At 33.1% G+C, this 15,000-nt stretch overlaps 1 protein-coding gene and 1 long non-coding RNA gene across 6 annotated transcripts in view; one reads left to right on the plus strand and one right to left on the minus strand.

The window, feature by feature from the left end:
• The window catches only part of INTS11 (integrator complex subunit 11), a 107,589-nt gene that overhangs the window by 86,755 nt on the left and 5,834 nt on the right, over positions 1–15,000 (plus strand). The gene's annotated exons all lie outside the window — the stretch shown is intronic.
• Positions 13,819–15,000, minus strand: part of LOC147028144 (uncharacterized) — a 2,153-nt gene continuing 971 nt past the window's right edge. The window contains exons 1-3 of the long non-coding RNA XR_015056917.1: positions 14,786–15,000; positions 14,495–14,689; positions 13,819–14,398 (exon numbers count right to left, since the gene is read on the minus strand). The exon at positions 14,786–15,000 is cut by the window's right edge and continues 971 nt beyond it. This is a non-coding gene — a long non-coding RNA (uncharacterized LOC147028144). The remainder of the gene's footprint in view (positions 14,399–14,494; positions 14,690–14,785) is intronic.

A 15,000-nucleotide genomic window follows, 5' to 3' on the forward strand; every position in this document is an offset into this window, starting at 1 on the left:
TTACTTTGAATTTCATTCCTTGTTTGAATTTCCTCTCTCGTAAGAATTCCTTCTTTAATCAGAATTTCATCTTTAATCTGAATTTCCTCTTTAGTTCGAATTTTCTTTATAATTAGAATTTCATCTTCAGTTAGAATTTCTTCATTAATTAGAGTTTCCTCTTTACTTTGAATTCTCTCTTTAATCTGAATTTCCTCTTTAGTGAGAATTTCCTCTTTTGGAAAGAATGAATTAAGATTTGGAAAAGAGTCCGTGGAGCTTAGATTTGATGCGAGGTAGGCTAGTGGTGTTCCCATAAACTTGTAAGAATCTAGAAACCTAATACGAGTTAAAGGTTTTGTGAATATCATTTTTGAAAATGAAATATACTTTTGACTTGTGTTTGTTATAGCAGAAATATTCCCTGGTGTTTTTGAAAGTTCATTTATAAATAGATGTGTATCATAGTTGGCGCTGTTGTGAAGAAAGACTGGAATAAAAGAAGGTAATTTATAATTAAGATTACAACAGGAATGAGCGGGACCTCTATATTTACCAGTAAGATGACAATGGTCTCTAACTTTAGACTCCTTAATTTCCCCCTCACAAATATGACAGATATTGTTCATTCTAAATTCTAATTTTTCTTCTTTGGTTAATTTCATCGGTTCATTTGTTTCTTTCATTAATTTAGTGAGTCTTATACAATCCTTTTCTAATCGTTTTACAAACTCTTGTGAAGCATTTTTTCCACGATAATGTTCAAGTTTGTTATACTTTTCTCCAACAGATGATTTGATATAATAACAGAAACCACAAGGAATATGTTTTTGATATTTATTTGTATATCGTTCTTTTGGATTAGGAGAAGCAGTATTTATCTTTTTAAGGATACATTCAAAATCAGCGTATATCACAAATGGGTGCATGATAGATTTATTATAATCTTCAAAATAAATCTTTTCACCAGGTTTAGGCATTGTAATTACAGCTGATTTATGATTACTACAATATTTTGAATGTTGTTCTAATCGTTCTTTTGTATGAAATGAATTAAGACATCGCTTACAAGGATATATTTTGTTTGCTGTTCTGAATACCTGAGAAGAGATTAATCTTGATAAATTATTGATGTATGTGTAATGTGAATTCTTTCCAACACTAAAATATAAAAGGTCAATGTGTGTTTCTTCATTTTTATAGTTGTTTGAAATTTTTAATATTTGAACTTTGTTTGTATCCGTTAATCCATATACATTAATAGAAAGATTATTCTTTTTCTCAAATTTAGGAATATCTGTTAGTGGCATTGGGAATTTAAAATCTTTAATGTCCAAGGTATTCTCATATTTCATATATTGTTTTACTCTTTCTGAATTACATTTTGGTGGATGAAAGTGAGCAAGAACAGACCAGAGAAAACATTTATTATCATTGTTCTTAATATTAACAACTGCCTTCTTTCGTTTTATTTCTTTTGGTAATTCAATATAAGAAGAAGCTTCAAGAGGGTTTGATTTTAGAATGTGTATATCTAAAAAGATGATTTTTTTAATATTGAATCCACTTCCTACCACTGTATTATCAACATCCTCCTCTTGTCTTGATAGTTCTTCATAAACCCCACTATTCAAAAAATCTTGAAATGATGTTATAAAATGAAGACCTGTTCTCATATAAGGAGTATGTTCTTCATCTTGTCTTTTCATATTCATTTTCACTCCCATATAAAACTTTAAAGTTTTCATTTCTTTTAATGTCTTTTTAATAAATTTTTCAACATCGGGTTTCACTATTTCAATTGATTCAGCTATTGATGATGGACCGGGTTCTCCAAATTGAAAAATCCTTATTTTTATATGCCCTTTAAATGCCCCATCAGTGTTTTTAATATAATAGTCTCCCTTTACTTTAAACTCATTTTTCTTGTGTTTTTGTGATTGAAGATGTTGATTATAACTACTCTTCAAAACATCCTTTGAACAGATATCACAATGTTTTCTTTCCAACTCAAGAGGAGATATTTGATGAAATAGATTAAATGTGTGTTTGTTGGTTCGGAGGTGTTTTCTATAATGTTTATATTCGTGATTACAAACATCGCAGTACGTTGTATTCACCATATTTATAGAATAAAACTTTGCTTAAACTAAAATTTTCTTGATGAAAATTTCGTTTAATTTATAGGTGAATCTGTGCTTAAAAACATTTTATTCTCCAACTTTTTCACTTAATAAATACAATGTTTCAAGACACAAAAGACAAGTTTCAATCAATCTCTTCATCTGTTAAAGATACTGAGAAATATGTCAAGGATGTAAAATTGAACAAAGATAAATATAACAACTATTGGATAAAAACTATTATGGTAAATAATATGAGTTCTTCAATTTCCTTCAGTGGAAGGGCTTTTAGTATACCTGGTAGAACATCAATTAAAGTATCTCTAACAAAAGTTTCTCCTCTCCTTCTAGTAATATATTCAAAACTAGAAAAAGCAATGAAACAAGAAAAAGTATCAAAGAACAAAAACCTTATGGATGAAGCTTTAGAAAGAAAAGATAAGACCATCTGTAATATGCAAGGAGAAATTTGTATTTTTTTCAACAACCCTAAAGATGTAAATCCTGATGAAATAAAGGATGTTAATATATCAGGTGAAATGACATTTCGTTCAATAGTAGTTAACGATAATTTTAAAATTACCTTTAATATAAAAAATGTTGTCGTTGAATTTTATAATGAAAAAAAGTATATCGATATCGATGGTAATATACAACTGAAAGTATAGATGAATTTCAGTTTAAGTAAAGTTTTACTTTATAAATATGCTAGACTTTCCTGATTCTCCATATGACAAATTTGAGAATTGTCCTGCGTGTGAAAGACGGGGATTAAACACAGAGTCAAAAGCCTATAAACAATGTATATTCTGTGATTATCTTCTAATTAATGATAATAAAAAATATAAAAAGGAAAATAATTCTTTTAGATTTACACCAAAAATGAATTACTTTACAAGATTGATTAGAGAAATGAATGTAAAGTATGAGGATGATAACACACCTTTCCTTACAAGGGAAGAAACTGAACGTATAAGAGAAATGTTCAAAGGATTGTTGTTGTATATTATTCATGGATGTAATTTTCAGGGAAATATCAACACAAGATATTGTATAAATAAAATAATGGATTATCTTGAAATTAAACCTGAACTTAGGATAAAATATAGTTTCTAAAAAAGCCAATAATAAATTAAATAACCTGTTTTTCAAATATATAAATGAATGATTTTTTACCTATTTGGGAAAATAAGATAAAATTTAACAACCATAAAAATCTCCCAAATTCATTAAGATGTCTCATAGTTGGTTCAAGTGGATGTGGAAAAACCTGCTTACTTTTAAAAATGCTCCTCACTCCCAACTTTTTAGATTATGACAATTTAATAATTTTCACAAAGTCGAGTTTTCAACCAGAGTATCAACTACTCTCACAAGGTTTTAATGCTGGTCTTCAAAAAGAAGATATAATCGGTTTATTTAAACGTCAAAAAAACCTAAATGATTATAACATTGAAGATATAATTCAACTATTTTGTGATACACAGAGATGTAAAAAGAAATCATATCCTATAACTTGTATTCTTAGTGATAATACGGATGATATACCGTCTCCCCAAGATTTGGATAAATCAAAAAAGAACCTCGTTATCTTTGATGATTGTGTTAATGAGAGAAACCAAACGGTAATGGACAGCTACTACACAAGAGGGAGACATTCTTCTTGTAATTGTATTTATCTTAGTCAATCGTACTTTCAACTTCCTCGTCGTTCCATCAGAAACAATGCTAATACTTTTATTTTATTCAAGTTAAATTCAATAGATATCAATAATTTTTGGAGAGATAATTGTTCTACATTATGTAGTAAAAAGAAATTTGAGGATTACATGAAGCACACGACTGAAAAATATAAATATATTGTTGTGAAACAAGATGAGATATTAAGGGATATATTTTTTGTTTTATAAACAATTACATATATAAATGACAACTATTATTATAAATCTTGTGGGTAAATCTGCTTCTGGAAAAAACTTTCATAAATCAAGGTTCTTGTGTAGTACAAATGAGAATATTGTAAATTTACTTAAAAAACACCCCGTGATACGCATTGTATCAACAACAACTAGAGCAATAAGACCTGGAGAAGTAAAAGGTGAAGATTATCACTATATTTCAGTTTTTTTTTTTTTTGTTTTTTTTTGTATACCTTGGTCGAGGCTCGTATGAGAGCTAACACACAACTCACAGCAAGGAGGCATGAGACAAGAGGGGTGGGAGTGGAAGGGACAAAACATTGGGGAACAGACACAGGTGAACTGTGGAAGGGAGAGGGATGGGGATGGGACGGGGAACATGGCGAGGAGAAGATGGACATTACAGGGACTTTCAGGAAGGAAAGCAGGAGAATTGAAGGAAGTGGGCTTGGGTGGATTATCGGGGTAGAAAAGATCGAGGATTTGGATGGGGGAAGATAAGAGGTGGTGGTGAACAGCTGTTTTGAAAGCCTGGAGGGAAGAATGGGAAAGAATAGAGTGAGGAAGTTTATTCCAAAGGCGGGAAAAAAGAGGAATGAAAGAGTGAAGATGAGCAGTGATTCGTGATTTTGGTAGTTTTACCAGAAGGGGGTTGTTGGCGGACCTTGAGCGCCCTGTGGAAATGTGGTTGGGACAAATCGCAGAGAGAGCAGGGGGGCAAGGCTGGAGAGGAGTCGGTAGAAGACAGAAAGACCACCGACCAACCTGCGGTGATTGAGTGAGAGGCCCAAAGACTCAGCTTCATTGCGGGAGATGCCAATGATCTTAAAAGCCCTGGTTTCGACAGCGTGAAGTCGAGAAAGGTGGGAGGCAGGAGCACCAGCCCAGAGGGGAGAGCAGTACTCCATCAGGCTACGGACAAAAGCTTTGTAAGTAGTCAGGAGCTCAAGAGGGCCGAGGAAGGACTTTGCACGACGGAGGATTCCCAGTCGGCGACTGGCTTTTGAGGCAAGGTTGGAAATGTGACTTTCCCAGGAAAGGTCATGGCAGATAGTGAGACCCAGAAGCTTGAAAGAAAAGACTTCTTCCAGAGGATTGTTGAGAAAGTGGATGGGGGGTTTTGTAAACGGTCCTTTCGAAGAGACATAGTGAGAGTGTGAGATTTGTGTGGATTGAAAGACATGTTCCACGTGTTGGACCAGTTTGTGATTTTATCCAGATCTGCAGTGAGCGAAGAAGCTGCTGCTTGCCGGTCTGAGGGATGACAGATGGTACGGCAGAGGGTGGAGTCGTCGGCAAAGAGAAATAGAGGATTTTCCAGAGAGTCCGAGAGATCATTGATGAAAACCAGAAAAAGAACAGGGCCCAGAACGCTACCTTGAGGAACTCCAGCCTGCACAGGAAGAGGGGATGAAAGAACTCCGTTTAGGGCCACACGTTGACTGCGACAGGAGAGGAAGTCTGCGAGCCATGAGTGGAGATGGCCTTGAATACCATGGGAAGAGAGTTTGGTGAGTAGGGCAGGGTGCCAGACTGTGTCAAAAGCACGTGATATGTCCAGGGATACGGCTCGGATTTCCTGTCTGGCATTGAGGACCTCCATCCATTGATGGGAGAGCAGTAGCAGCATATCCAGGGTAGAGTGACCTGGTCTGAAACCAAATTGATGATTGGAAATCAAGCCATTGGAGAAGAGGAAGGATTTCATGTCTGAAGCAATGATGAATTCCATAACCTTGCTGATGATTGGGAGAAGGCTGATTGGTCTGTAGTTACAGGGATCTGTTTTTGCACCTTTTTTATGCAGGGCAGTGATGTTAGCAGATTTCCAAAATGGAAATGCAGTGGAGGAACATATGCGATTGAGGAATGAAGGACAAATATTTGAGGAGGTTTCTCTTGGTACAACAAAATATTCACATTGTAAGAGTGAGTTAAGGAAACTAAAATCTGGTGGTGTTGGGATATTAGAAACTAATCCAGAAGGAACGAGACAAATTATTAAATATCTGAGCGGAGTGAAGATTTTATCATTCGGTTTTGATGTTGATGAAGAAACTCAACGCAAACGTATGAAAAGCAGAGATGCAAGTATTAGTGAAGAAGAAATTACAACTCGCATTAATGTTAATAAAGAATTTGATGAAATATTTAAAGAAAAGGATTTATTGGAACACATCTACTTGAATGATGAAGAAAAGGAAAATTTCCCTGTTAATCTTTACAATTCATTAAATGATATTTTACAATAAATAAATGGATACAAAAGAAAGAGCAAGAAGATTTAAGGAACATCAAGAGTTGGTTTCAAAAGTTGTAAAACAGCAGGAAGACATAAAGAAGAAACGCAGACAGAAACTAACGGGCGAAGAAGTATTTGAAAGAAAACAAGAGAAATTTTTTAAACCACTTTTAAAAACTTCCCAAGAAAAAATGAAAGATGTTTCCACAGTTCCCACAGTAGAATATACTCCCAGAAAGCTCCAAATGTTAAAAGATTTCAGTCAAATGACGGAGGAAGAATTAGAGCATATTGGAGAATTAGAATATGATGAAGGTTTATTTCAACAACTGGAAGAGATTAATCAACCCCTGATTATATTGTGAATGCTGTTCAAAACAATGAATATTCAGCGGATTCAAAAACCAAAGCAGGACTCATTCCAACAGAACAACCAGCAATATTTCATCTTGTTCAAGAAAAGGTATTGATATTTAATGATGAATTAAGGTTCTTAAGTTCTGCTCAACCCCCTGTTAAACTAACTCCGAGATTAATGTTTCTTCTCACAAAAGATAGAAGACAAGGTTCAACTGTGAGGGATGAATCAAAGTATATTGATAAACCATTGGATATGGAAAATAATGATGATAGAGTATATATTGATTTGCTGAACACTCTAAATTATAAGGTTATTCTTTCTGGTAAAAGTAGGAAGAATGAGAAGGAGAAACACATTATTCAGGCTTTAAGTATCCTTGGTTCAGGTATTAGTTTTCTTCCAAATGACCCATCGCAATTAGTTAATAGACTGTTATTGTTGTTAGGCAGTAAGAAGGCTGGAAATAACAATTGTTTTAATGAAGCATCAGCCATTTTAGACCAGTTGATGAACATGAAAATAATTAATAAATCTCAATATAAAGACATTTTATCTCATATTAAATAAGATGAGAAGCACAATCCTGAGTTTTAATTTCACAACAAGCGACCACACATCTTCATTCCCATACCCACTACAACTTGACACAACAAAAGAATATGAGGCATCTTTATTGTCCATGGAAACTTATAATACCTTATTTAATATAACCGAGAAAAATGACAAGTTTAGTTATAATCCGGGAAGTGGATACAAAACGATAACAGTCTCACCCGGAGCATACGAGATTTCTCAAATATCTTCCGAAATTGCTCGTCTTATGAAAGAACAGGGTGATGAACCAAAAAATATTGTTATAAACATTCAAAAACATACTTCAAAATCAACGATTAAAGTTAAAAATAACTACAAGGTTGATTTCACAATTGATAATTCATTTAGAGAGTTATTAGGTTTCTCCTCAAAAAAGATTGAAACTAATGGGACGTTTTACAGTGATAATGTCATTCAAATATCCTCAGGAATAAATTCGGTGTTAATTCACTGTGATTTGATTGATGGTGCTTATAATGATGGAAAAAAACAAATACAATATTTTCATTCAGCGCATACTCAACCCCAATTGGTTATAAATTCAATATGGAACCTAAAAATTTGGTTTATCTACCTGTGTCAGGAAAAACCATACACAGAGTAAATTTTAGGATAACCGACCAAGATAATCGTGTGATTTCTTTTAATGGAGAAGTTATATCCATCAGAATTCACCTACGTGAAGTTTTTCAATAAATAAATACGATGGTTATTGTGAGGAAACACGAGTTGGGAAAATATAAAATAATTACAGGGGATGGGATGTTCCTTTCCCCGTACTACAAGGGTGAAGGTATGTATCTTGGTAGAGGATACTATAAACCTAAGAGACAAAGGGGTGTCGGACATCAATTTAGAGGAGATGGTATAATTGATACTCTCATGGGTATTGGTTCAACTATTCTTCAACATAAAGACCTAATTGGTTCAACTGCTTCTGCTGTGGGAAATGTAGCAGGTGCTGTAAAGAGTATTAAAGATGCTCAGAAGGAATCTCATAAATTACAAGCAATAAAATAAATTAAGAAAGGTAAAACTCAGTTGTCCCCCCAAGAACGACAGAAAATAATTCAAATACTTGGAACAGGGTTTCAAAAGTTTTAACATCTTTTTTCCTAAATAAATACAAGTATGGAAGCAATTGATAGTATCTATGATTTGGATGATACTATTATTATCTCAAACTCCACTAAAAAAGAAGATTACTTCAAGGTAAATGCAATAACTGGAACAGACTGGAATACAAATGGTACAAAAAGTTTTGAAATAAATAATCAACAAACCTATTTGAATCTCTCCGAAAGTTTCTTGTTGTGTAAATTTAAATTCACTAAGGCTGGGAATAACACAAACGCTACACTTGTAAATGATTTCTTCTGGAAAATGTTTGATAGTGTGCGATTGTATATTGGAACACAAGAAGTTGAAGCGGTTGATTATGTCTCTGCTGTATCTGAAATGATGAAATTTACACTCTATACATTCAGTGATAGAATGGGAAAGGGGTCTGTCGAAGGTTTTATTCCTGATATGTCAACGGGAACAAACACAGACCCTGGATATATTCAAAGGAAAGGAATGTATAATGATGATACAAAAGCAGAAAATAGTTTTACTGTGGCAGTTCCTCTTAAAGGTATATTTGGATTTTGTGATTATGATAAAGTTCTGTATGGTCTTAAAATTAGATTTCAACTACAAAGGAATGATAATGAAAATAGATTGGTTTTTGGTGTTGGTAGTGCTTTTGGTGAACAGAATAAATTTGTAATTGAGGAGATGAGTTGGTATATCAGTGAATATACTCCTAATCTTAAAACAGAAGAGATGTTGAATCGAAGACTTAACTCAAAGAAACCACTCAGTGTATCATACCTCAAAAGAAGATGTCAACACGTTAAACTCAATCAAACTACTTACACGTGGAATTTGGGTGTTCTGGAAGGAAAGCCACGATATCTGTGGATGATTTTTAAAAAGCCAGATGGTGATACTGCGACTGATAAGAATAATGCATTGAGTGATAATGCTAAGGTGAAACAACTTCGCGTTTCTCTAGATGGAACATTTTATCCACGAGATAGATTGGAAATTAATTGGGAAAAAAATGATTTTGCTGAAGCATACAAGTCTTACCAAAAGGTGTGTGAAAGTAATGGAAATAAAGAACCTATTTTGGATATGACAGCATTTAAAAGTTTGTATACAATCTATGCGTTTGACCTGAGCGCTAAAAAGGAAACTATAAAGTCTAATCGAGTGGATACTTCCCTATACATTGAAAGAGGAGAGAGTGAAGAAGTTGATACATATTGTTTGCTTTTGGAAGAAACAGAATTGCAGATTAATACAGATAATGGTGTGATGATTAGTCTCACATAATTTTTTGTTAAATAAATGAGTGGCAAAGTACCAACTGGGGTATATGTTAATCAAATCAATCTTCATAAACTATCATCTTGTGTTCAAAATCAAAAGCCTTGTACGATTAACGTTAATACAATTCAGAGAAAAGGAGCAGTAAGAATTGATGTTTTGCTCACAAGAGAACAGGTTAAAATCTTGAATGACACTGGCTCACTTAAAATTAAAATGACAAAACCAATGTTGAAAAAATATTCAATAAGAGAGACGAGTGGAGGATTTCTCCCATTTCTAATTCCTTTATTTGCTGGTTTAAGTGCAGTTGGAGCATTGACGGGTGGTATTTCAACAGCGGTCAAAACTGCCAACGAAAGGAAGGCTCAACTCCAGGCTCAAAAAGAATTGGAAAGACATAACAAAGAGTTGGAGAAACAAATTAGTGGAAGTGGTGTAATTGTAGATTTTGCTGAAAAACTTGAAGGTCTGCCTGATAAAGCGAGATTGTTAGTTGGAGATATGCTTTCTTCTATAGCACAAGCAGGTGTAAAATTAACGAAAAGAGGTAATGGATTATATCTTTCTAATAAATAAATGAGCATTGATGAGTGGTTGAAAGAATTTGGAAAGAATACAACATCAAATTTACAACTTGCCAAATATTGTAAGAAATTAAAAATTCAAAATGTGGTTATTTGTATGAGAGATGAATTAACAAATGTGCCGAAACATACAAAGAATATTATTATGAACTTAGAAGATAATAATGGGAACGGTTCTCATTGGGTTTGTATTTTTAATAATCAAGACAAATATTATTTTGATAGTTTTGGTCTTCCACCACCTGTTGAAGTCATAAAATTCTTACAGAATGGTGTTTATCAAACATTTCAAGTCCAAGAATTAAATTCCAAGTGTTGTGGTCAATTATGTCTATATGTGTTATTTCAACTCAACAAAAATAAAAAATTTTATGATATTATTTTTAATCTAATATAAATGACTTATGTTGGTAAAGATGGTTCTATCTTTGGTGTATCTCAAGAACTGGATATTGATTTATCAAATTATTATACAAAGGCACAGGCTGAACGACATAAATATAATATAAACAAAAATATTAACATGAAAAATGCTTATAAATTAAAAAATTATCCAAGCCCGACTGACGCGAATGACTTGGTGAGATTAAACGATTTATCACAATATATATACTTAAATAAAACGGCTGTGTATTCCAAAGATACAGAAGTGTTGATATTATCTCCAGGTCATACAGAATTCACAGTTCGAATTAAAATAAATTTTTATAAAGAAGGGCGTATCGTTTGTATGAGAATAGAACAATGGGGGTATGATATGAATGATTTAGGGTATAATTGGTCATTTAAAATTAACCTCGAAGACCTGGAACAATTAAATCAGTCTCGTAAGGAAGAATATTATGCACTTGGTATCGAGAATGAGTTTTGTGGAGCCACGATTAGTAAACAACAAATAAAAGAATTTAATAAGGGTAAATATAATAATGGTTTTGCCCTTGTTTATCTCATGAAAACAGAAAAAACAGGATTATATATAATAAGTAAGGAAATACAAAATGATTTAACTATGGGAAGATGGGGAGGTGTTTCGTGCCATAATATTATTCTAACATATATTTCTAATACATAAATGACAGCAAGAAGGCTTCAAGAAAATTATCATTTCTGTGTCCAAGCATACCTTCAAGAAAAGGGTATTCGGTATTTTAATAAATATGTTCTACAACATAAGAATGAGGTATTTTCAATAAAAGATTGGCATTATGCTGATGTTGATAAACCGACAACTTTAGATTTAATTAGAATGTTAAATAATGAAAAAATTATAAGGTTAAGAAAAGGTAAGGCTCTTTTAGAAATTCAAAAGAAATTTTATTGGTTTCCTGTTGTAAAAAAAATTATTTTGGATACAGGAATAACAAGAAATCCTGATGAATATATGTATAATATTCTATGGGTTGTAAACGATTCAAGGATAGTAAGGGATGAGGAAGGAGTTGAAGAAGAGAGGGAAGAGGAGGAAAAGGAGAAGGAGGAGAGGGAGAAGAAAGAGAAGGAGGAAAAGGAGAAGAGAGAGAAGGAGGAAAGAGAGAATAGAGAGAGGGAGGAAAGAGAGAAGAGAGAGAGGGAGAAGAAAGAGAAGGAGGAAAAGGAGAAGAGAGAAGGAGGAAAAGGAGAAGAGAGAGAGGGAGGAAAGAGAGAGAATGAATAAATATCAAAATATGGAAACCAGTGAGATTCAAAAAAGATTGGTGGTATTACAGAAAATAACTCAACCCACCGAGGAGGAAAACAAAGAATTGACAAGTCTATTTGCAATATTTTCTTCAAGACTATTGACATCGTCAAGCTATTCATTTTAATTCAAGTTTTTTCTTAAATAAATGGAGGAGAGAGTGAAGGCATTTCTAAGGATTCTTTATGTTTTAAAAATTAAGATTCAAATGTGCATGTTGGAAACTAAAAAGGTTTTTGCACTCTGCAGGAATTTTTCTCATAAATAAATGAGTTATTGTCTCAAATGTAAAAAGAAAACTAATACTAAAAATATTTCATATATTAAAAGTAAAAATAACAGGGTTATACAAAAAGGTATATGTTCGGTGTGTGGTTCAAAAAAAAAAATCAATTTATCTCCAAACACAAACTCGGAGGAGATATACAAAAGTTTTTATCAGGAAGTAAATTTACAACTACTGGAATACCAGGGGAATTACATCTTCCAGGGTATTCTTTCTGTGGTCCAGGCACAAACTTGGATAAAAGATTAGATGAGGCAGACAATCCTAAATCCTGGAGTAAACCAATCAATAGAGTTGATGAAGTGTGCATGAGACACGATATTGATTATGGGAATACCACAACGTTGGAAGAAAAGCATGAAGCCGATAGAGAAATGTTGTATAATTTGTCTCTGATACAAAATCCAACCTTGAGAGAAAAAGTTGATAGGTTCATCGTGAAGAAGATGATTAGTGCTAAATTGAAACTTGGACTTGGAAATTCAAAAAACTTATAGGCTCTAATGATGCCATTAAGACTGAAGAGCAATTAGCTGATGAATTACATAAACCAATATTCACAAAGTTTCAGAGAAGGAAAGTTTATTCCAAGGAAGTTGATTATATCTGGTCTGCTGATTTGATTGAACTCAATAATGATAAGGTGTACAAGTATGCTTTAACCGTTATTGATTTGAGGAGTAGATATGCGTGGGTTGTCCCTTTAAAAAACAAAACAGGTAATACTCTTATGTTAGCTTTTCAACAGATATTTAATAAAAGTAAGAGAAAACCTAAAAAATTGTGGACTGATGAGGGTAGAGAGTTTTATAACAAGACATTTATGAATTTTCTAAAAAATAACAGTATTACATTATACAGTACCTTTAATGAAGGGAAGGCAGTTGTTGTTGAACGTTTTAATCGTACCTTAAAAGAGAGACTATATAAAAAATTCACACAACTCGGTTCACAACAATGGTCATCTTTTATTCAGGATATTGTGGATAAGTATAATGACACGATTCACACGTCAACGAATATGAAGCCATCAGAAACATTTACAAAATTAAAATATGAAAAAGAGATTAATGTCAGAAAACCTAAGTTCAAAGTTGGTGATATCGTAAGAATATATAGGTGGAAATCTCATTTTGAAAAGGGTTTTACTGAACGATGGACGAAAGAACTTTTTAAAATTGTTGATGTAATAGATACAGTTCCTTGGACTTATAAAATATATGATTTGGAAGGGGAAGAGATTTTAGGTTCATTTTATTCACAGGAATTACAAAAGACAAAACTAAGCAGATAATACACCTTTGTGGACACTCGAGGGCCAAGTCCGAGGTGTATAACAGTATATAATGTGTGTCAAGGGGTGGACGTTCTTACATCTGTGAACCCCAAACACAGAATCCTCAACTGAATAGTCAAGGCTTAACTTTTGTTTGTGTGTGTGTGTGTGTGTGTGTCCCAACCCTCACATTCAAAATCTCAACCCCAACCCTCACATTCAAAATCTCAACCCCAACTCAATCCTCACCCAACACAGTCTTTTTCAAAATGAGATTTCCACCTATATATATATATATATATATATATATATATATATATATATATATATATATATATATATATATATATATATATATATATATATATATATATATATTACGTTTTTTTTTTCTCTTCTTCCAATTCTGTCTTTTAAGGCTTTCAGGTTTGATGACATAGAAAGAGGGAGTAAGAACTTTCTTGATAGGTTTAAATCCCAAAGAGTGGTAGCATTTCAAGTCTTCAAAATAACCCCAACTTTCCAAGTCTCCAAGGTAGTTATTTAAACCATCAAGGCAGAACTCATTTACTGATTTTTTCAAAATTTGTGAGTCTCCAAGGTAGTTCCCATATTTAGAACCATCTTGGCAGAACCCTTTTCCTGAGTCTCCAAGGTAGTTATTTAAACCATCAAGGCAGAACTCATTTACTGATTTTTTCAAAATTTGTGAGTCTCCAAGGTAAAACTTGTATTCTGGCTCATCAACGTATAACTTGTTCAGTGGGTATTGTCTTGATAACTCACAATGAGTACTATTGCTGTAAAACTCTTTTTCAGGATTTTGCTGGTCTCCAAGGTATAACTCTTTGGTTGGGTCATCAAGGACGAACTCGTTCTGTGGGTCTTGGTCGCTCATAAGGTCTTCAACCAAGCCAACAATTTCGCCCCAAGTTGTAGCAAAAGCAGTATTTTCATTTCGTATTTCAGACAATTTCCTGTGAGAGAAAATAATAATGTATTAATTAAGTTATTTAATTATTAAATGAGTATGCTTCAATCAAAGTTTGAAAATAGGAAAATAAAAATCTTACCTCAACAGATAAGAGGTTTGAATCCAGTTCATCAACTTGAAGGTTTAGTTCCATACAAGACAGAGAGTTCCAAGGAACACCAAAGTCATCCCACTCAAGGTCTTGGTCGCTCATAAGGTCTTCAACCAAGCCAACAATTTCCTCCCAAGTTGTAGCAAAAGCAGTATTTTCATTTTGTATTTCAGATACAATTTCCTGTGAGAGAAAATAATAATGTATTAATTAAGTTATTTAATTATTAAATGAGTATGCTTCAATCAAAGTTTGAAAATAGGAAAATAAAAATCTTACCTCAACAGATAAGAGGTTTGAATCCAGTTCATCAACTTGAAGGTTTAGTTCCATACAAGACAGAGAGTTCCAAGGAACACCAAAGTCATCCCACTCAAGGTCTTGGTCGCTCAAAGGTCTTCAACCAAGCCAACAATTTCCCCCCAAGTTGTAGCAAAAGCAGTATTTTCATTTTTATTTTTTTTTCAAATTTTTCAAATTGTATTTCAGATACA

The sequence above is a fragment of the Eptatretus burgeri genome, chromosome 4, assembly GCF_056783735.1.
Source record: "Eptatretus burgeri isolate ZD-2024b chromosome 4, Ebu_testis_v1, whole genome shotgun sequence".
NCBI lineage: Eukaryota > Metazoa > Chordata > Myxini > Myxiniformes > Myxinidae > Eptatretus > Eptatretus burgeri.